This window comes from Rhipicephalus sanguineus, chromosome 10, assembly GCF_013339695.2.
Source record: "Rhipicephalus sanguineus isolate Rsan-2018 chromosome 10, BIME_Rsan_1.4, whole genome shotgun sequence".
Taxonomy (NCBI): domain Eukaryota; kingdom Metazoa; phylum Arthropoda; class Arachnida; order Ixodida; family Ixodidae; genus Rhipicephalus; species Rhipicephalus sanguineus.
Genome location: NC_051185.1, coordinates 48,374,611 through 48,398,901, shown reverse-complemented (window position 1 = coordinate 48,398,901; position 24,291 = coordinate 48,374,611). Strand labels below are relative to the sequence as shown.

The window sequence follows — 24,291 nt, the reverse complement described above, 5'->3', positions numbered from 1 at the left end:
CTATACTACACAAGAATGTGTTACGCTTTAACCTCTACCTTCCTGCTTTCCCTTCTCCTCCTCAATTCTCTTTTCCAGCCCTTGCTATAATATACTATACAAGCTGTGCTATCCTTCGCCCTCTCTCCTCCTTCTTTCCCTCACCTTCCTTTCCGACCTCCTTGCTATGCTATACATGGCTATGCTATGCTTTACTCTCCCCCCTCCTCCTTTCGCTCCTCCTCAACCTCACATCACGCCTCCTTACCCTCACTTTCCCTCCCCTTTCCCTTCCGAGCAACGCCGGCCGAACCTCAAGCTTAGACAGCTCCGCTGTTAGTATATTGACCAATCAACGTAAATATACTGATCAAACACACGAACGCACGGCCAATCTCTTATGCTGCAACGAGCGCTGTTGCAACGTCCAAACGCTTATGTCGCAACGCTTATGTTTCAACGCTGAGGCTCCTAACTCCCAACTTTTGGAGCAAGGCGGCGTCAATCTAGATGACCTATGGAACGAGGATTGCTTGCCAGGAAGACCGCGCACGCGCAGACAATGACACTATTCTTGTACCACGATCCTGTACAACTTCATTCGCCTGCCGTGTTTCGTTCAAGGGCCCGCCGAACAAAACACTCAATATGAAGAGCATTTTGGTGCGTCCCACGTACATAGCTGTATCATTAAAGCATGAAACCATCGCTTTCTTTATTGTGCGCCTTAACTCCGAAAGGCGAAAAAATATTTTGCTTCAAACAATGGCAGCAACGTAGGCGTCAAACATGTCGGTTGAAACAGCACACGATATAGTTCGTTGTAGCCATGTGCACGATTCTCGGTGTCCGGCCCACAATGTTCACGTCACCTGTGCAATAGTCAGTTTTTACCGTGCAAGGACCGTCCGTGAAGCTGGAAAGAGTCGAAGCCCGTTGTGCAGGAGGACGTGCCAATGATGTGCTTCGTGTGTCCGTGAGTCCGGAAAAAATATAGAGATTTTGTCCGCAGACCTCGAAGCGCTAGCGGAATACCGGTTTACCGTAGATGTAACCATGAGATGACTACGATGATAATTATGATGATGACGGTCGTTAGCATCCTCTTTAAATAGATGTGCAAGGAGTTGTCGCCTAGTCTGTTCAATAAAATAATATATTGCTCCAGCTAGTAGTCTCACGTCCTCGCTGCATCATCTGCTTTAATGCATTTAAGCATCCCCTGTTATCATGTGATGCCTGCTCTTCTAACAATTCTTGATCGGTAAATCTCATCCCCGCGATTTAATCACCAATATTCTAAACTTCCCATGCTTACGTCGACCGCTGTCCAGATAAAAATTCAGTCTACTGCGAAACTAGGGACGTCTGAAAAATGCACCCCTTCGATATACCTGAATACGTCTTGGGTGAATATAACTGCATGCCGTTACAATGTGTTCTAATGATGATTATGATAGTGACGATTCGTGGATCTACCCTTTGAAATGGGTCGGCAGCTACCCAGTGCCCTGGCCGATGTAGTGTGCGTGCATAAACGCAACAATGGAGTCAGGCAACACCACTACTGTCGGCTAATTAGTGCATTAAATTGGACTGCGGCCATTCGCAAACTACTCTCGGTGACTGCGAAGCCAGGGCAGTTACGCCACCTGAGTGTACAGCACGACGGAGATGGCTGGTGCGTTTCCTCTCCGCTGGAGCCACGATCGCCGGCTTCCCTCGTGCGCTTTCACTCGCACTTAGAAAATACGACGCGCTGGGACGATGTTATCGCCCTTGGACTATACACAGAACAGCACGGCGACGGCAAAATTGCACCTTGAGTGTCTATATAATTTCTCTCGCAATAAAAAGACGAATCCGAAACTTGTGGTTAGATGAAGCGTTACAAGGTGTCACAACCATCGTACGGCAACCAGGTATTCCGCTAACGCCATTGCGCAGTATACACCCGGATAACGGACACGTTAAATCTCTCTAATAGGTGTGCGAGAGCATTGCGTGTCAGGCTATGTCGTTGTCCTTCCGGTCATACACAGCTGTCACGCGCAAACCACATAGAAGAACCAGTAGAATACGTTCAGAAATACGAAGCTGGCGGGAAAGACGACGCGTGACACCTTGTCGATGAGCAGCGCCCGAAGTCGACCCTGTTCTCTTCGGCTTGGCTCGGACGGATTATCCAGATCCTGTAACAAATTCAAATTGCATTAAAGTGCACTTCATCGAGGAATAAAAATAAAAGCGTCACAGTTTCGCCGCAAGGGCGAAGCAATGAATGCGATAGCGACAAATCCGAATGTCATAGGAAGTAAGGCTAGCAGTTGACTCCTTTAGGGTCTGATCTCACGTCACTGAGTGCAGAACACTAGCGTAAGGTAATACGGCGGCTACAGGGAGAAAAGTGGTTTCCGTGCTGTCTGCCGCCTCAACGCGAAGTAGGCGGTGAGCGCACACCACGTACAAGGGTACGAGCCATCTACTGATCTGAGTTGAGATATCACGCACTGAACGCACCCTTTTGAGCAAACATCGCGGTTGCTACAGGAGCGACGCAGCCTCCTCCCCGGCACCCCTTCATTCTCCATCGAGTTTCATCTCTGATTAAAGCCACGCCTTCATGGAGCCTCCTGAAGCTTTCGCTCGCACGTAGAATATAGTACGCGCTGGGCGATGTTATCAATTCGGACTTTATACGTAAATAGCGGTGACGGTAGAAATCGGCCACGAGAGTCCATATAATTCGTGCCGTAATAAAATATATTAGAGTTTCGCACGTTTTATAAACACGTAGTATTTTGAAGAAAAGTCTGAGGCTTTATGTACACAGACCACGAGAATATCAGATCATTTTAGTTTGTCCGTCGACATCTCACCGTTTGCAGGTTTCTGGTAACCGGAAAAGTATACGTGCTCGCGGTAACGCTGGTAGCGACGCCTGATGATGCAGAGCCTAAGCACAGACACACAAAGCTAATACTTCAGTGACTTACACTCTTTACTTAACTACTGATATAAAGTATCGATAGTGAGGTAATCACTGACTCCGAATAATATCATTATTTCCTTTCGATGAGGCAAATAAAGAATAAGACAACAAAAACAACATACAACATAGTAAATGCTGCAAAAACGAGGCCTAAGTGCTCCTGAGGTCTGACATACGTTTCCTTCGTGGCATAAAAACAAATTTAGTGGTTATACTAAATTGAATACTAGTGAGGTGTTTTCCCTATGTGTGGTAGACCATGTACAGTCATAGACAAAAATATGAGTAAGGTAGGGCTAACTCAAACATATTCTTCTGTCATTTTTTTTTTTCGCCGAGACGCATTGCATCGGTATTATTACGCTTCACGAAAGGAATATTTTATAATCGCACAATTAGGTACTGACCCGAGATTGCGCTCTCGACTAATGGCTTGCGAAAGCTTGCTTTAAAGCGCGCCCTTTGGGCAATCTTGCGGGTGATACTACACACACTGAAACACCTCCGAGCTCTGCGTGTCGTTAGCGTTAAATGGTGTATATAAATATACTTTCTGATGAATTTCTCATTTCTTGTTAGCGTTTAATTTGTCAGTGGCTGTACGCCACTTGCCCGCACTCACCACGCGACTTCGAACTACGTCGAAGTGCTTGTAGCCGTCTTCGAGGATGACGTTGACGACGGCGTACTCCATGAGCGAGGCGAACACGAACACCGTGCAGGAGGACATGAAGATGTCGATGGCCTTGATGTACGAGACGGGAGGCAGGTCAGCCTGGCTCTTGGCGTGCTGAGTGCACAGGGTGAGCAGGCTGGTCACGCCCAACGTCACCCTGGCCGGAACAGCTTCCGGCTTGATCCAGAACGAGATCCAGGACATGATGACAATCAGGCAGGTCGGGATGTACGTGTGGAACATGTAGTAGCCCAGTCGACGCTTCAGCTTGAACGTGAGCTGGAGACAGGTGAAGTTGCCTGAAAACACAAACGAACGTGTTTTCGTAAATGTTCGTCCGTATGTTCACTTGTCTACTGGAAAAAAAATCACACCATCTCCCGCTAAAGGGGACCATGAGGCGATGCGAAGCCGCGCTTCGGCATGTTGAGCCCGCGTTTCATAGGGGGAGTGGAGAGGGGTAGTTGAGAGGGGGAGGTAAGAGGGGGGAGAGGGAGTGCAGAGGGGGAAGGGGAGATGAAGAAAGGAGTGGGGAAGTGGAGAGGGGGAGCGGGGGAGTGGAGAGAGGGAGAGGAGGAGAGGGTTGGCGCATGCGCAGTAAGGGTGGTCACGCCGCAGACCACCGGTTTGAACTCCGCCATAAGATGCTTCGCATCTAAAACAGAAGCGACAAGAAAAGGAAACAATCAGCTGGGAAAACTGATGGAGGCGACCCTAATGGGGCAGTGCTACTCGCACTTCGGCATTCACGTGCCCTGGTGTGTTCCCTGCGTTAACGTAGAGTTTCATGCGCTGCCGAAGCGGATCTCAGAGACCATGTAGTAACAAGCGCGGGGCTGAGATCTGCTCCGCCAGGTGCCGCAACCATCCCAGCTGCTTCCAATTTTTCAATGCACTCAATCAGTTAATTGTCATTAATTATCCTGACAGTTAATTCGTTCTTATCTTAAAACAAGTTATGCACTGATATCGCTTCTAGCCAACATAACTCCTAACTTGAATACGAGCCATAGATTTCTATTTTTTGGCAAGACCTTCTATGAATATTAAGAAAACCGGAAGTAAGTTACAGACCGGAAGTGCTTGGAAATGAAACAAGAGTGCCACGTGGTGCTCGTGCAACTGAACGGTAAATGAAGATGGAGCGACTTTGAGGAAGAACGCCTTGTGAAGCTCACGTGTGCCCTCTCCAAATTCTTATCTTTTTCGCTTGACTGCTAGTAGCCCCTTCCTAATCTTACTACGCTTTTCTGCATAACGCCAAAGTACAGAGGCGAAAGTGACTTTAGAAGCGTTTTGCACGCGATGATGAAGGCCAGAAAATTTTAGAATCGCTGTTCTTTGTTGCTGTTATTTTATCTTCGCGGTGGTGTTGGGGCTCTTTCGGAAGATTTACGGGCGTGCCCGCAAATTGGGAGGTTTGCTCAAAATTCGGGAGTCTCCTGTGCAAATTGGAGAGCTAGTGTGCGCGTACGTTGCGATACCAGCCCTTCGCCACGACCTTCCGCTTCGTCTCTTGGGGCCGTCGTCCACCTTTCATGGTACTTCGTGATGGACCCGCCGCACAAGTTTCGGTTTTGTTTCATAGAACCTGAGCACAGGCACGACGTACAGGCACGTGTCGACAAATTAAGACGCTGCTGCCGCGGGCAATGGGCGCGCACGCGTTGGAAGAAAAAAAAAAAGGAAAGAAACCGTCACGCAGTAATCCGCGAAGGCGCATAAAGCCTCCAAGTTTCGCGCGCCCAATCTCGGGGGCAACGAGCACCGTTGATAGTCGCGAAGCTGGCGCCCACGCGTGACTGCCGCGACAGTGCGGGCGCCTGTTCGTACCTGTGCGCTAGGCACGTGTATCAAATGTCGCGGAGTGAATCGGTTCGCAACAACCGTACTCCAATACATTGTGTAATGGGCCACGGGTGGATCTCGATCGTTCCATTCGAATACCAGGTCATCTGTCGTATGCGTCCTGCGGGTCACACTGAGGTGGAGGAAAGAAAAAAACCATGAACCATTCCACTTTTGAAGGTGCTTGACCAGCGAAGCTGTGCAGCACACTTATTTATTTCTTTCATATTTTATATATATTTATACATTTATTTATACTTTCTGAATTTCGAGCACGCTCCTTTAAAGAAATTCCACCTCGATTTGCGTGGGCCTGAAGTGAAGCACACATGCAGGTTGTTTATGTATATTCATTTATTTGTTTATTTACGTAATATTAGGTACTCTTTGCCTCAATCTCATCACAGTAACCCATGTATAAGAGGAGAGACAGGAGGAAGGAAAGGCAGGAAGTTAGCCAGACCCACGTCCGGTTTGCTACCCTACACTAGGGGAAGGGGTGAAAAGAGAGACAGACGAAAGGAGATAGAGAAGAACAGAATCCCTCACATCACGCACATCAAGTCTACAGACGGTCGCACAGACCTGTGGATTTTAAGCATTTCAGTAACGCTTTAGTTGTCTTCTGCGCCTTCCAGACACATGTTCATGATGGGAAAAATGAAATAAACTTACGGCTTTCCATCTGCAGGGAACAGGTCTGCGTGTCGTGCGGGTAGGAGGCAAAGTTCATTGCGCAGGACAGCGTCAAGGTTAGTCTGCGGTGCACGAGAATCGTTTCAAGATTACAAACACAAACTTTGCGTCCCACGATATGGATCATGGCGGACGCTCAACAGCTGGAACAGACGAAAGGCAAGACACAGAAGGCGGAACACACTGGCTCTCACATCTGTCACGAGTCGCCTCCTGATGTTGTCTTTCGTCTGAGGTGTGAAATACGAGCTAGTTGCTCGCATTTCACAACACATTTAAAGAGAACACAAGACAACACCTTTTTAAAGGCAACACCTTTAAATAGAACACAGAGAATTTATTGGGTACTGATAACAACAGTTCACGTGACTATAAACGTATGAAGTAACAAGCATTGTACAAAGGACACGTTTACATACACGAAGACACTGCTGCCATCTGTCAGATTGCCCTGTATGTCACAATAGCAGGCTACCAGTAACTCGTGGAAAAAAAAAAGTCACGGTTTTGCCGCAACGGCGAAGCAATGAATGCGATAGCAACAAATCGGAATGTAACGCGAAGAACGGAAAGCAGCTCAAAATTTCCAGCGCGTCGCTCAAGCGCAAAGGACTCACAAAAATTGGGGGACACTTAAGCTTCGCCTTTAAGAGTTAAACGCGGTAGCGATATCCTGCCCCTAGTGCGCACTTCGAACACTACGAGTGTTTAAGAGAATGCGCGCACTAAAGTGTGTGCCTTATGTAATGGGTAGCATGCTTTAAACCAGGAGCAATTATGCGCGAGAAACTTTTTCAAAGTTGCGATGCACCCACTACGTGGTCTGAAGGGAATACGCGCAGTAATGTAACGCCTTTTGTAACGGGTGGCTGTCTTTAAACCACCAAGTCGTTATGATATTGACATGGTGTGACGCCCGATGACAATGTACGCTTGTACCACGCAATATTACTGCGATATTACATCTCGTACTGTGACACCTGTATACAGCACGCGTATTTTTGGGAAGCATGAAAGTTGCTTTCAGTGCAACTCCAGCAGGTCGTGTGGCAGTCCCAGTATGAACGGACAAGCCGCAACAACCTTTTCTTAAGACTGAAAAGAGGAGGATTGGCTTTACCGCACCTATTCTTGAGGCAAGTTGTTTCAAGGTTTCTTTTTCTACGTGACCAGTGCGACCCCTTTTTACGGACATTCCTTCAAATCAGGCTTTCATCAGCTTTGCCAAACTTTATTGTTACTTCACATGATGAGCTCCGTCATGGTGTCAGTAGCTTTCTGCGTGAAGTTGTTTTGGCTTTTCGATTTCTGAGTGCCAGATTTAGTTTGGATTATCTGTCTAATGTCACTCGAAAGCGTTTAACGAGAGATTTGATTGAAAGTGTTTTTCCTCTTCCTTTGTATCGATCTATGTATAGTGGAGGCCAAGGAGAAGACGTTTTGAAGAGAGTTAAAAAAATGATCGTACCAGCCGGAGTTAAAACGTTCTTTTTTAAGTTACACACTGATACGCTCCCGGTTAAAACGTGGCTAGAGCAAAGAGGTGACGTTTTACCTTTGGGGATCCAATTGCTTACTTTGTCAAAAACCAGAGTGGATAGAGCACGTCTTTATCGATTGCTGGGACGCCTTTTTATTTTGGGATGTTCTCCAAAGAACACTTAAGAAAGAATTCCCACTTACACCACGCGGGATTCGGTTCTTAGCAATAGAACCGGAACTTTTAAAATACGATATGTTCTTTCTCCTTGGCTTGTATGGCGAAGCCGCATGGCAGTTAGGCATTGTGATTTAGATGCCCGGCCAGTTCGTATTTATTTTATTGAACAAATGTGCAAGTTGCGAGAAGTATTTGCAAAACTCTGCTACGATGATGAACTACTGAATGTTATGGACGACCTGTGTCATCTGAAACCATTTTAAGAGTGTGTGGCACGTGGCATACTATGCTTAAACTATAACACTAAGCTTGAAGCTTAGTGCGGATGTATTTGTTTTTGTTTGAATGTTACATTCTGCAATACAGACAAAAAAAAAAGAGGCGTGGCTGTGTGGTAGAATACTTGCTTGCCACGCAGACGGCCTGGGTTCGATTCTCACTCGGACCCAACATTTTTATTATTTTATTTGCTGCTTTTTCGATTTTTCGGTCACGGACAAGATGATGATTTTTCGCTCACAACCAACGGCGCCGACGCCGACGGCGGAATTTCTGCGATACGAGCTCTTTAACGCTATCGCGTTAAAAAGAACACACACAGGACGAGCGCGAACTATCAAGTGTCACAGCTCGACGCTTAAAGCGCGCTCCTCAAAAAAAAAAAAAAAAAAGACGCACGAAACCAACGCAGAAGCATACATAGGAAGAGCGTAAACTAATAACTGTCAAAGTTGTTACTTCTTTATGTTTGAGCAGCGCGCTTCTTTCGCAAACGCGGCCGCTGCAGCGAGCGATGTGACCTTCGTGTGCTCTGTATCATCAACGCAAACTTTGCGGTGAAAGCACAAGATATATAAACCAACACCCTCACGACATAAGCGCGCGCCCAGGCGACCACGCCGTGTAGGGCAAAGTGTCCTGGCGACTCAGGAGGCTCGAGGGCATCGCAACGAGCGGGACGGCGACCTTTCAAGCGCGCCCCTCGCGTTTTTCGCGCTATCTAGCTGGTGAGCAAAAAAGCACGCGGAAGTAAATGGTGCATATATATAGCTCATCATTAGCATGCTGAAAGACATACGCCTCGTGGCCTATCCGTCTAACGCCGCGCGCTGCGGAGCGAGAGGTCGCCCGTTCGATTCCGCGCTTCGGAAAAGCTTTTCTGAATAATTTTTCTTTGTGGCTTTCTTATATATATGTACATACAAATACGGGTCCTGACGGCGACGGCAATGGTGACAGCAACGGCGACGGCAAAAACCAGCCGAGAGTGTCCTTATAATTGCTATCGCAATAAAAGAAACGTACACAGTTACGCTCACGTCGCCTGGCGGCTGCGGTTAATAGATAGTTTGAGATTTGGGGCCCCAAGGACCTTGGGGACCCAAGACGCTTGCGAGCCGCCAGGGCGCATGCGCAACACTCGAGCCACTCTTGAGCTCTTGCGCTCGCGTTGACCCAAGACGCAAAAATTGAAAACTAGCGTGGGTCCCCAAGGTGTCTTGAGTCACTAGCGAGAAGACACAGACGCAGCGCAGGCCACGGCACAGTTATGGCCGCGTCTCGCATGATTTTAATTTCGGCACGTGTGGCGCTCCGTGCGTGTGACCGAACACACAGCCTGCGTTGGCCCAATTCTCAAATTCTGCTGATCATCCGAACTAACGCAGCTTGGGGACCCAGCGTATTGAGTCCCCATTTCTCAAACTCTCTAATATATACTCGAACATGCGGCGGGCACCTGTGGCGCTGCCTCAAGTTGACTTATATGCAGCTTGAAAAAAAACTCTCTTTTCTTACATGAGCCAGCAAGGTGCCTTTAAAAAGGTATAAACACAAAGAAACACAGCTGGAGTAGTGGGTGGCGCAAACAAGAAAAAACACAGCTCTACGCGTATCAGAACAAACCAGCGCACAAACAAGCCATACCCGTACGATCTTTTCTTTTCATTTTGATTTTTATTCTTTTTGTACTCCACCTCAAAGGTGCTGCCTGATTCACATTCCAGTATTGTCGAACAAAAGCTTTTATATAGTTATAAATTTTGAAAAGGTAGATTGAACAAATAAAGAAAGAATTGCTGGGGTTTTACTTGGCAAAACCGCAACATGATTATGATGCACGCCACAGTGGGGCCCCGAATTAATTTAGACCACATGATGTTGTTTATTGTGCGCCTAAATCTAAGCACACAGCTATTCTTTGTATTTCCCCCCTATCGAAATGCTGACTCCGTGGCTGGGAATCAAACCCGTGCCGTCGAGCATAGCAGCACGACAGCCTACCTGCTAAGCCAAAACGGCGAGTCGAACAAATGGAGGCTGTCTACTGTAGGTTAGCCAATGTTTTCACCGGGAAAGGTACCGTTGTACGAAGCCTTATGAAAGATGCATCTATACACGCAGACAACTTTTCTTGGCGATGAAGGGAAAGCTACGGGGGCGGAGCGTCTGCACATGTACTGCTACGTGAAGTAGTCCGGTTTGGCGCGCGTCTCGTAACGCCGTGGAAAGTGATGGCTAGCGTTGCATTTCGACGCAAACGCTGCTTAGCGTCTAAGGTGCGGGTAAAAGGTGCGACTTTTTCAAGCACGCAAAAACGCAAAGCGACAACGTATAAAGTAAAAGAAATACAAATATCTCGCTTGTGTGAGCTGCGTTCCGTCTCAAAAAGGTACATGTAGGAAATGAAGGAGTGTTTTGTATATCTCACGCAGAAAATAAGGACGCAATTGTGGGACTCCATTCATTTGCGGTAGGAATACGTGCATTCTGGCTCTGTAGCCTTCGCTTCATTGCGAAGAAAAGTTGTCCGCGAGTATAGTTGTCTAAACTTGCCGATTTTCTTTTAGCCACCGCTATATTGTACATCAGCGCTCTGTCTCGACTGCTATCCTTGTCTTTCGTGCAATGCTAATCACGTGAGCCCACGAGCTGCAAGTAGTACACTTCCTTTTGGCGGCATTCGCAGGAGCAAAGAAAAATAAAAACAAACCGCAGATATCCCGTGGCTAGGCCCTGTAGTCGAGGGTAGGGGAGACCGCGAGAGAATCTGCAACGTGGCACATAGTGTCTCCTTCGGTAACAACGCAGTTTCTTTTCCGCGTCGCATTGGCCTATGAAACCTCCTTCAAAACTACGCCACAGTGGAAAACGCCAGAGCAGCTTGGAACTTTGCTTGTCGGAAGCACCGTCAGGAGAAAGCGGATATGGATGAAGCTGCCGCAGAGGCACGACGAGAGAAGTATGCGGCCATAATGCGGCGCAGACGTTCTGCGAATGCAGTATAGGTGGATAGAGAAGCCGCGGCGCTGACATTATACCACCAGAATGTTCAAGCGGAAGTTCATGTGTAGGTCAACCAAATGTCCAACAAGGCTTTAACCTTCAGATTCTTAGAAAGTTCCGAGCATTACCTCTATTTTTAAACACGAAATGCTTTGATCTCCCGTTTGCGGCGGCCTTCAAGGAACCTTGAGCCAAATTCAAGCGCCGCTATGTGGGCCCTCACACCTGACCATACGGACACTTAAAAACGAGACATACCGGAAGTCGATCGAGAACATATGGGCACTCAGAGACGATCATCCGGGCATCGTTGCGAGAACGAAACGAGACATCGGGGCAATCAGCCCAAAAATGAAAAAAAGCGCGGTCTTTGGCAGTCAACTCTTCGTACAGGACTACATTACATACGCTAGCTCCGGCAAAAAAAACAACAACAAAATATATTGCTTCAGACTTCTTAGTGTTTCTTCACACTATCGCTGAAGCTGTACTTATTGTGCACTGAAATTTTTAATAATGAGGTTGTTCATCAGTCTGGAGGTTTTGCAGTTCTCAATCCGAAGTCTCTGAACTTAGCTCTTTCTTGATAAGTCTTACCAGTGTACCATCAGTATTATTAATACGTAAGACCTGGGAAGCTCCGTGGATCAACTGAGAAGCCGACGCCGGGTACGACGTAGACGGGGTCCAGAAACATGCGCAGCGACACTGCGAGAAAAAATATTTTTGACTCACTTGACCATGTAGAGGATGGTCTTGTCCCTATAGAGCCATATGTAATGGTTAGGCACGGTCATTGTCTGGAAGGTGACCTGCTTGGCGTTCTTGAAGAAGCAGTCGGGCCGCCACACCCGCTCCAGCCAATCGGTCTCCAGCACCCGGTACTCGGCCGTCATGTTGTCTGGCAACCGTAGCCGATGGTCCTTCCACGACTGCGAGAAGAAAATGTCCGCCGCGTACGTCTGCGACAGGAACGCGGGTTAGATACAGCCATGGCCATAAATATAATAATGAAGAATGTACGCAGTTGCGCTCAACGTGATAGCTGTGGGATGTACGGAGCAGTGATTCGTCTGCCTTTCGGCAACGCCGGCGTTCACAGGCAAGCAAGCGCTGGCGTTCCGAACGTGCAGCCTCCTCGGCGTTCATGCTGAGAAACGAAACCTTCATTTGCGAGACAGTGACACCCTCTTCCCTCCTCGCTTCCTTCTCCTCTTCTCCCTCACTACCTTTTCCCACGCATTGCTTTACTATACTACACATCGCTCGACTATGCTTTACCCTTCCCCCTCGTCATTTCCCTCCCCCCAGCTATACTATACTTTACCCGGCTATACGATTATTCACCCTCCCCCTTCCACCTTTACCTCCTCCTCACCCTCACATCCACCTCTACTCCGCACCATCACTTCCCTTTCCACCCCTTGCTATACTGTACTAATATACAAAGCTTTGTCATGATTTACCTCCCCTCTCCTCTTTTTCTTCTCCTCACCCTCATTTTGCTTTTACGGCCCCTTGCTATACATACATGGCTATGCTATACACGGTTTTGCATGCGTGACGCCAATCGATGATATGACATCGGAGATGACTGTATGTTACATGAGAAGACAGCCCGGGCCCTCAAAGTGCTTTGAAGATCACAGCCATAGCATACTGTAGAGGAATGCTATGTTGGTGATCGTTAACAGGCGAAGCTGAAACGTGCGGCCCCGTTGTTTGTCATGAGCTGGAGTCTATAGAAGTGCCTCCTCTTATAGCTTTTAATCTTTCTATATCCACGTTTCAGATATGCCTGCTTCAAACTTTGCCTTTGGTGACGTTTGCTTAACGGATACTACGAACACGTAGATGATTTAATGGGTGACGAATCATGCTGCGGCGGGTGTCATCCTCAGCTGTATACATGTTGAAAATACGTGAAGATAATGTGCTGGAAGAAAGAAAACAAGAAAGATGGCAGGGAGGTTAACCAGAAGCGTGCCCTATGCTGGGGGAATGGGAAAGGGGAGTGCAAAGATGAGAGAGAAAGAGAGAGAGAGAGAGAGAGAGAGAGAGGGGAGGAAAGGAAAAAAGAAAACGATCAGCATAAATGCGCTGACTCGTGCAAGCGCGGAGACCATTCAAGGTTGCGAATGCTAGCATTGCTTCTTCATTATATTTTCTGCGCACTCACGGACCACCACAATTTCCCACCTTGTAGCTATTCACAACCTCGTTGTAAAATAGCTGAATTATCTGGGAGTGCACGTCTTCCGTCATCTTGGAGTGTTACAGAGCGCCTGAAGATTAACAAGGCCTTACCTTGAGGCAAATCTGCATAGATCACTCTAAATAATATCCAACCCACCTTCTCTTCGCGAGATTTAATTTGATACCTTCAAATTTCTTAATTTCGTCTCACCAACTTGTCCATTGCTGTCCTCGGCTGCTCTTCCCGTCTCCTGGTACTGCCAACTTAAATATCCTAAATGCAGAACATATAAAGCATGTACACTGCGCATTTCTGCATTTTTAAAAATGAACTTTCCATAAATGTGGTGGTGGCGGTGCTTGAGCAGTCTTGCGTCGGCTAAAACAGTGCGGCATACTATAAAACGAAGCTGTCTGAATGAAGAATATAGTTATGGGAAGGGAGTCCCGAAACGATGCATGAATTCAAGTCACATATGCGATGACGCAGTCGGCGCACGCGCAGACATCTTAGAGTGTCCCCGCAGCATGAAAATACGCATTACGTATCGTATAGACGAGTAATCGATACTTCGCGCTGTCTCGAGGTACGCAGCAGGACATTCCAAAGGAGCGCTGAATGCCCATATTCCGCTCAAGCCTGGAAGGAGCTCACTGTTACGACCGGCAAAATGTTGACGTCAACGAGATCCGGCCACGGTTATCAAAGAAAGCTTCAATACGAAAGGAACTCCTACAAGAGCCGTGAGCGCTAATTTTGTCAATTTGTAATCTTCAGTCTCTGAACTTCTTAGGTCTCTACTTTTTCGTTGCCTTTTAATCACTATTGGTTTCGCTTTCAGTTCTCGTTTCGCAACAGTCGGCTGTTTGCTCACCGATCTTCCTGAATAAGCTCCCAATCCTACCTTTCTTCTACAGTCAGATACAACTTAAGAAGCTCACAGAGGCTCTGCACACACGACCTAAGCACGACAGCCGATCGCCTCCGCGACTAAAGAAATAGTCGCGCTCATGCACTCTTCAATGTTCTCTGAAGGTGGAGTCACCGGCCATCCGGCTCATGACGTCAGCCTGGAGTGCGCGCTCATTGGTGCAGGCTTGTGTGCATCCGCCTTTGAGGAGGAATTGCCGCTGACTTCTAACGTTGTAGCCGACTTACACTACAGCATAAATTTCTGCGATGAAAACAGTGCGAAAACGGGACGGAGGGTAAGAAGCAGACAACACAGGCGCTGACGAAGTGTGTGTAAATTTACTGCAACATAAAATATATGCTATAAATAAGAACTAAAAAAGAAACGTAAGACTGTCACATCACACGGTGAGGAAGCAGCAACCATAATGTCCGCCACGTGTCTTCGTAACAGCATTAACCTGACAAGCGCGCAATCTCCTTTTCAAGAAGTGGCATTGACTGCTCGATGGCCCATGTGTTCTCTTTCTTCTTCATCATGAAGGCTTCATAAATTTCATGCTCGATGCCATTTGGATATCGTGTGAGGACCTCACAGCCATTGAAGAGCGGAGCGGAGCCACACGACGAACAATATGCTGCGAAGGTGCGGCTAGTCGATGACGTGATATTGCTGGCATGCTCTCTAAGTCCTCACGCAATATCCAAATCGGATCGAGCGTGAAGCATACGAAGCCTTCATAATGAAGAAAAAAAGGAACGCGTGCGTCAGCGAGACGTCAATGGCGCTTCTTGAAAAGGAGATTGCGTGTTTTTCGGGTTATTGGGGCTATCAAGATACGTGGTGGACATTATGGTTGTTGCTTCGTCACCGTATCATGTGACAGTCTTACGTTTCGCTTTAGTTCTTATTTATACTATATATTTTCCGTCGCACTAAGTTTGCACGCGGTTGTTCGTCAGTGCTTGCGTTGTCTGCTTCTTACCAGCTCCGTCCAGTTTTCGCGCTGTTTTCAACGCAGTAACATGTACCAACTGGCCCTTGAACATACCCTTCAGCATAAATTTCTCCGGCTGTCTCGCGTTTGAAAGCTAGAGTTGCCGTGACTTTCGCCATCACCAATTAGATTGTACAGCTTTTATCATACTACAGTATGAGAAAAGCCATGTAATCTCCAGTTATTATTACTATAGTAATAATACCTGAAGCTTTACGTGCCGAAACCGCGATTATGAGGTAAGCGCTAGTGGAGGGCTGCGAAGAAAATTTCGACCATCTGGTGTTCTTTAACGTGCACTGCACGTTAATCCCGGCCGCGGCGCTCGCATCAGAATGCGAGCGCCGCGGCCGCGATCAAACCCGCGACCTTCTGGTCAGCAGCTGAGCAGCGTAACCACTGTACTACCGAGACCGACAACTATTCCCCTCGTACTACGCGACTGTCAGCAGCGAGACAAAATGAAGATCGAACTGATTGGGCAAGCACTACCGAGGCCGCGACTGTTGAAGAGCATTACCACCGCGGGAGGCATCTATGTTTAACGATCGCGTCGGTGCTTGTGTCGTCTATTTCGTTAGGGGCCCATGAGAATCCCGGCCCTCGAAAACCATCGTAAGCTATACAGAAAAGCAGGCCTATTGACAGGCCTAACAAGGAGGAGACGAGGCCTTTGCACTGAATGGCGTCCCTTTCGAGAAAGGCTGACCTAACGAGATCGTTAAGGTTGCTTGCGAAATTGCGGTGACATACCACTCGGAGTTGCCTGCGTAGCCAAGGAAAAACAAACGCAGGATCGGGGGGATTGACCTTTTGATTGAATGGGAGGGAAGCGGGCATGACTAATTGCATGCTGGACTGCGTACGTGTCAGCGATGTCACTGCCCATTAGCACAACCAGCTTGCGCATGAATGCGTCCATTTCTACAGCCCCAATCTGACAGCTTATCGTGACCGCAAAGTTGCCCTAATTAGAGAATGAAGTCTAATAATACGGACATTATGGATATGGATGCGTGCGTCTTTAAAATTGCTGCATTTGTGCCGATAACGAAGCTATCGGAACTCGCAGAATAGAGCTCCATAGCGTCGTATTTACGACGCACTTGTGTCTTCTGATAACAGGTCTCTCTTTATAATATTCAGAGATGGATGACCAGAAATTATCCGGCCTCTCAGCGCAGAGAATGTGAGTGCAATTTCCGATTCATAAAAATGAAATTTATTTCACGTTAACATCGATTTACTCTTTCGGCTGCGTTTAGTCGCATAAAGTGCTTTGGAAACCACTCATTTCCGCACGTGACGCCGTATAAACGATCAGCAAAGTGTCCGCTCGACGTACAAGTATTACAACGGACATACCCAGAGAGAGAGAGAGAGAGAGAACTCTTGATTGAAAAGCCGAGAATTTAGCCGGCCTATGCATATCGCTGACTTGCTACTCTGCGTGGGGAAGGAGATCGGGGACTGAAATGCAAGAAAAAAGAGAGAGAAAAAGAAATGACAAATGTTAAGACAGAATAAAAAATAAAAAATAACAGACTGAGTTTTTTCTCTTGGGAGGGGACGTGCGCTGATAGTCTCTCATTGCGTGGTTTCAAGGTGCAACTAAAGTTTGTCGAGCTTACCAATGCTGTCTCAATACCTGAATAGAAGCTTCATCGCACGCCTCTGTTGTGTGAGAAAGGCTAAAGGGCCCAAGACACAGTCAAGCGATAAGGTTTTTTGGGTTATTAAATGCATGCAATGTTCATAGAGCGCACGCTCATCATCATACGCTCGACATTCAAATAGAACGTTCCACGGTTTCGAGAAGCCACAGTTGTTTCAGTATGGACTTGCTGCGCGAGCGAAGCGATGCCGTAAGCTGTTTCCATAGGCAGTGTTTAGACGAAGACGATGGCACAGAGTTTTCAGATGTCGAGGAATTCTGGATGGGTGTCTTGTTTTGAGATGTGTCTCGATTGAGTGGAGGAAATACCCAAACGAAAGAAATTCATATTGACACGAATTGTACTTAAATAATTTGTAGTAAGTGCTTGAGGGTAAAATAAATAATCAGTGAAATCCATCTAATTCCGTTCGTGATCGCAATGTTATGGTCGCCGAACGATCTACGACCATCCACTGTCGGAGGAAGGAATACTACGATATAGTCCAGACTTAACGTCGCAGAAGATGGCCGTACGAGAGCTACCAGGCTTCCTCCGATTAACTGGCCTGTCCGAACGACTCGAAGTGGAACACTCTCGTGTTTGTGTGTGTGTGTGTGGTTGTATTCATTTTTTTATTTATTAAGGTGAAAGCCTCAGATGGCTCATCAAACGCGAAAAGTGACCGCCCGTGGCGTTAACACGAGTGAAGCAAAAAAAAAAAAACACCATTATGCGTTGACGTCACCGTTCGCTTCACTCATACACGTCGTCATTATTCGCGAGGTCATCATGATGTCCTTATGATGTCACATAACGTACGTTACACGATGACGTGCGCACATAACATTGTCGCGTGGTCAAAGGTAGGCCGATCCCGGAGGTCCTGCATAACCACGTTGAGCTCAGAAAGCTTTCGGGGGGAGGGGGGAAGGAAGAAGATGGTTTTCGCCTTCGAGTCGTCATAGTAATAATATCTGGGGTTTAACGTCCCAAAACCACGATATGATTATGAGAGACGCCGTAGTGGAGGGCTCCGGAAATTTCGACCACCTGGGGTTCTTTAACGTGCCCCTAAATCTAAGTACACGGGCCTCAAACATTTTCGCCTCTATCGAAAATGCAGCCGCCGCGGCCGGGATTCGATCCCGCGACCTTCGGGTCAGCAGTCGAACGCCATAACCACTAGACCACCGTGGCGGGGCTTCGAGTCGTCATAGGCAAATGCATAAGAGATCATGTGACTTCAGTTTTATATATATCTCTCTGCTTTCTTTGCAATCCCCTATGTCCCCACACCAGTGCAGGGTAGCACCAGGGTGGGGACATAGGGGTTTGGAGCATCTGGTTAACCTCCCTGCTTTCCTCTTCCCTTCTCTCTCTCTCTGCGGCGGCGAAAACTTCATGATGAACCGCATCAAAGCATAACGCATGATCCGAATCAAAAGAAAGGTGGAAATTGATTGTCACTCCACAACTCGAATACCGCCAGACGCCCCACTGTCAGCGGGATAGTTACCGAGCCCGCAATGCGTCCGCTAATAAATTCGGGTCAATCTGAAATTGGGCCAGCCAAACGGTCACGTGTTACTACTTAACGCCCAGTGAAGTATTTCGTGTGACCGGTGCAGTGTAAGGGTGTCACGGCAAGGAAGCCGACGAGGCGTGCGAATGGGGATGCTCAGCTGAGAACAACGGAGAAAGCAAATGAGCCAAATCCGAGATGCCTTCTCTCTCCTCTAGCCCTCACGCCGTCTTCGCGCCAGCGATGGATCGATAATAAGCGCCAGTTGGCAAAGCGGCATGGCAACCCAATGCAAGGCCATCTCGCCGCCTCCTTGTGAACGAACCGCAGAGATGGGTAGCAGCGGCCTCGAAGGCTACTCGCTCCAGTAGGTGCTGTACACGTTATAGCATTAGTCGGCGAGTTAACGATGCGCCTCGTTCCACTGAATGCTCAGTAAGTAAGCCTAACATTTGTTCGCTCAAATGTAACACTTAGGTTGCTCGAAAAACGGATGGTTTGATGGAGGGCTCGTTTCTTTTGTTACACACATCCGAATGAAACCAACAGGCAATGAAGCTAAGGAGAGTATACATAGAGGCATCTCTTGTATGTTTTCCCTGTAGTATAGTAACTATGATATACATGGAAAAGAACTAAGTTAGATTAAAAACCAACCGCCCGCAGGTAGGAACCGAACCTACCAATTTCTATTAACGCGTCCGATGCACCACCATTTGAGTTACAGTGGCATAAGTCCTAATAAAAGGAATGGGAAACCGTGCGCCGCCGTAGCACAGTTTGTAGCGCAATAATATTAGCGGAATAGATAGATAGATAGATAGATAGATAGATAGATAGATAGATAGATAGATAGATAGATAGATAGATAGATAGATAGATAGATAGATAGATAGATAGATAGATAGATAGATAGATAGATAGATAGATAGATAGATAGATAGATAGATAGATAGATAGATAGATAGATAGATAGATAGATAGATAGATAGATAGATAGATAGATAGATAGATAGATAGATAGATAGATAGATAGATAGATAGATAGATAGATAGATAGATAGATAGATAGATAGATAGATAGATAATGCATGCGGGTAATGAGTTGGCGGAAAGCTTACCATGGATTCTTCGTCGATAGAATCCAAGCTCATGACCGTCACGTGGAAAAGCACAACAGTTGGACGACCTGCGTGAGTCAGAGAAAATATATAGTGATGCTTTTCTTGTTTCGACATACCATGCAAAAGTCGTGCATAGTTATATACACCCGCGCACAAAGACAGCTTCGGCGCAAGGTTCGCAGAAACATTCACGGACGTGGCCGATAATGAACCCTTTCGAGCTAAACACACTTTAATTATCCGTAATGGAGAGTTACAGTTATGCAATCCACTAACAGAGTGGGGCTTGAACTAATGATGAATATTTTTTGCACAGTAATGAGGTTGCGAATAAACTCGGCCAGCAAACTTCTGTATCTGTGAGTACAGGCATATAACAGATTAATCTTCTTAATGAGAAAAAGCTACAGTGCAGAAGATCGTCACTGTAATATTCTGCAAACCATAGTCTTGACCAATAAATACGTGTACCTCCCCGCCCCCCCGCCCCCCCCCCCTACCCAAGAGTTTGGGGAACGCGCAATTTCAGAGAAATCTATATTCCCGCTTTTCTGAGAACATTGCCTCCAAATAGATGCTCCAGCCTTTAGTGGTTCTTGCTACCTACGCAGCTACATTCTAGGTTAGAAGCGCCGTGCACTAACACAGCATAAATTCACATTTGCAGTGGAGCCCACGTTCTGTGAACTTTTGTGGGCGGGTTTACATCTAAATTTCGACATTTACACATTTTCTGCACTTACGGAGCGTCAGCCTTTCAAAGAGTGACCTCTGTTTTATTGCAATTAACAGCTACAAGTGCTTAGGAGCCGCCATGACTTTCCATATACCATCCCGAAGGTGTTTTTACTGTTGACGCCTTGCTATAAACTGTAGAAATTCTATATTAGAAAAGTTTGCAACTTGGCCCCAACGGTTTTCTTTTTCCTTGCAGTATCTGAAATACTTCGGAAGTATGCGACAACCTTCTAAGGCTCTGTTAGGCAGCGATACACCCTGCTAGTATGTATTTCTTTTACCTCTCCTTGCTAAGGCAATTTGGTTTACCTACGATTAATTCGTAATATAACGGACAATTATTAAAAAGGTATGCTTAATGAGCCATTGTGTCTTCTTTATTGTCGCATATAGATCAGGGTCAGAAATCTAGACGTGTAATTTCGTTTGTTCGAGCAACGTGCCTTTGACTCGTCGTTTTTGTCGACAGCAATTGATTGTTTTCACCTTCATCTTCGTATTCAGAGCCGTTAATATTTCTATATATAAAAGTGCCGTCGACGACCACGTTACATTGCAGTACTTCTTCGAGTAGGCTTTTACTTTCCCCCTTCAATGTGACCCCTTTTCGTACGGTCTTCAGACAGTTAAGGCACTTGATTGATAAATAGACGGCAGATTATATTAAACATTCTGTCCGTGTTTTGTTCAAGAGTCATAAATACTAATGCAAAGAGTTTATAAGTGTACATCGTAGATGTCTTAATTACTTAACACTCGCAGTACTTGAAATGACGTGCAACTCTCCCAAGGTTGTCTGCTGATATTTTTAGGTTACGCTAAAAATGCGAGACCATTTCTCATAGCCGAGAATAGCGCAGATACACTAGACAAGAGAGATTGACAGGACTTGGCGCTGGCTAACAACATGAGCGTTTATTTCGTATGTGCACAAATATACACTCTTCTTGGGAAACGGAAACTAACGAAAGAGAGAGGGAGGGAAAGTCAACGCATGCGTCCCAACTAGTCCATGACGGTGCTATGAGCCAAGCCAACAAGCTCAAGTTTACACCCTTTTAAAGACCATTTCTCACTCACCTTCTTTCTTAGGTGGCGACGTCTTGTCATACTGCCGAGGGTCGTCGGGCAAAATGTCCTGCAGCGTCAGGTTACACCGACAGCTCCTGTCGTGGTTTAGAGAATATAAAACGTAGGCAACTGTGCTACTCCCATTACAAAGCTCAAACAGCGCGAACTTGCCGTTTACCCGTTCAATAAAGTGACGAACGGGGTCAACTGGTGGATGTTCATGATTGTTTACGCCTACCATAACACTGACGGAAAAACGAGCAATTAAACGTATGCGGCCAAAGTGCCAACTTTTTAGCGCTGTTACTGAACACGATTACACAGGGTGTTTTGTGAAATGTGTCCTAAAATCCTCAGAAGTAAGGAAATGCAATATTCGCTCCCTGCCTTCATACTTACTTTCCCGTAGTGGCAGGCATCTTCAAATGGCTAGTGACATCAAACACAGCGGTAAATAAAGAAATTAATTAGCAAACTTTTTGATTAGTGAAGACCCGCGGTTGTTTCAAATGGTAGAACTGGAGGCAGAACTGGAGGTCAAATGGTAGAACTGGGCAAACTGACGCTTTGGGATTTACAGAAAGTTGACGCAGGTAATTGTAGGAAAGTAATGAGATTTCACCAGCTTCGTCTAAACTGAAACCGAATCGCGGAAGAGCATGTTTCGCTTTTCCGGGATGATCAGGGCCCAAAGAGAGAGTATGAAGTCAGAGTGTGTATCTCCCGTCTGGAACGCGCCTGAAGTAGGTCTCACCGACTCCAGAATCCATTCACAATAGGGGTGCTAGATTTATTCATGCCTCGTGTTCAAATGACCTCAGTGTTTCATCCCTCAAGTCTGAGTGCAAGTTATCGCGTTTGTCTTGTCACCAACGCGTTCCAACCCTCCCAATATTTCACAGGCGTTTTCAGTCACCACCTAACTGCCATCTTTATGTTACGCCTGTGCCTCACAGATCTCACACACTGCTCATGAACTGCAAGTTTTTCCCTCACGTGCCTGCAATAAAACATTTTCTGCTTCTTTTTTTTTTCCAAGACCAGCAAAAGACTGGAGCGACCTTCCCCACGATGCCCCCACAATTACCTGCCCATTAGGCTTCGTTCATAGTGTGTAAAATATAACTTGAGATTCATCATTATGGCAACCTTATTGATTGTATATTAACCCATCCCTTATGTAATACCGCCTCGGGTCTCTTTGAGAAAATAACAAATTGGGGCAGGTACGCACTAGTGCTGCGAAGACTGAGAAAACTGCGGAGCTGGTGGCCTTCCCTAGCATGTCTGCAACCTCCAACTCGCCTCTCTCCTCCGCTCGCCTCCACTAAACTATGCTATACCCTCCCTCTTCATTTCCCTCCTCCTCATCCTCCCATCGTCTTTCCACACCCTCACATCCCTTTCCACTTGTTGCTATAATATACTACACATGGCTACGTTATGCTTTGCCATATTGCCTCCTCTTCACCCTCACATCACTCCTTCTCACCCTCACTTCTGCTTCCAACCCGTTGGTATACTATTATACGTATGGATATTCTATATTGTAGATGGCTCTGCTAAGCTTTACCCTCGCCCCTTCTTTTTTTCCTCCTCCTAACCGTCACATCCCTCCTCCTCACTCAGACTTCGCTTTCCCACCACCTTGCTATACTGTACTATGATTTACTATGCATTTACTCTCCTCCATCTCTCCTACATTTGCATTGCATAACTATACCCGGCTTTCCTCCTCTCTTAGCTTTGCTCTCCCCCGCTTCGCCAGTTTTGTGCGGTCGACAAATGGCTCTACTCCAAGCTTAAACAACTGCGCTGTTAAAAATGAATGAATGAATGAATGAATGAATGAATTAACAGAGTGTAAAGCAAGCGCAAGAGGGCCACGTATCTTACCGTATACAGAGCGACATTCCCAGGAGAAGCGCGCCAGCAACATTTCGCCACCTGACGGAGGAGTCCACGACTGCGGTGCTTCCTGAAGCCCCTCTCGCTCCACGCTCACTGGATCAAGGAAGCTCGCCTGTATCCGTCGCAGATGGAGTCAGCATCTACGCAGAAAACGGCAAGAGCGACATCTGTGTCATTCCTACTACGTATGCGCCTGAGGGTACAGGAAGAGCAGCACCAGTCGAATATCTATGAGGAGACCACCGATGATTTAAGAAAAAAACACGCAAGGTTCACACAGAGGCTGCTTCCCGAAAACTATTCGTCGATGAAAGTGGTATCGTTATTATTCCCGTTTCCCAGGGTCTCTGTTGTTTCTCACACTGATGACGTTGAGATCGGCCACCCTACTTGTGCCCGATCTTCGCCATATTCGTATTTCTGAACTGGATGAAAAGAGAAAAAAGCTAAAAAAAGCCAGTTCCTTTTTTCTTCTGCACTGATGTGAAGCAAGTAAATATACTCTCTTGCGTAAAATGTCGTTTTTTTACTCACTCCTCGAAATACATAATACTGTGATAGTCAACCGTACTTGAAAGCTTCCTTTCATTCATATTTGATAAAGAAAACAAAGTAAAAAAAGCTATTTTCGTACGAAAGTACAAAAAGAAAGTGAGCCCCCTTGTTTGTTTTTTTCTTTCATATGTATCATTTTGGGGTATACCCGTACTTGTGCCAAATTTCCATTTTTTTTTCTAAATTTGAGAGAAAAGACGAAAGACGTCCAAAAATATGTTTGCCTATCACATCGAACAAAGTAAACAACCTCCCTTGCGTATTTTTTTTCCTTATCTATGCCTTCGTATGGGAAACCCTACGAGTTTACCCAAATCATTTCGTCGAAAATATTTGTGCAGAATGGGAAAAAAGTACAGTTTCCCTAAAATTGTTTTTCCTTATATGAAGCCTAAAAAGACTATCCAACGTGGGCTTTTTTTGTTATTCGCAACGCTCTGCTTATTTTGGCGCAAGACGGGGAACAGGA

General features: G+C 46.5%; 1 pseudogene; it reads right to left on the bottom strand.

The window, feature by feature from the left end:
- Positions 1-680: 680 nt before the first annotated feature.
- LOC119371828 (glycine receptor subunit alpha-4-like) lies at positions 681-23,403 on the bottom strand (annotated as a pseudogene).
- Positions 23,404-24,291: the final 888 nt, after the last annotated feature.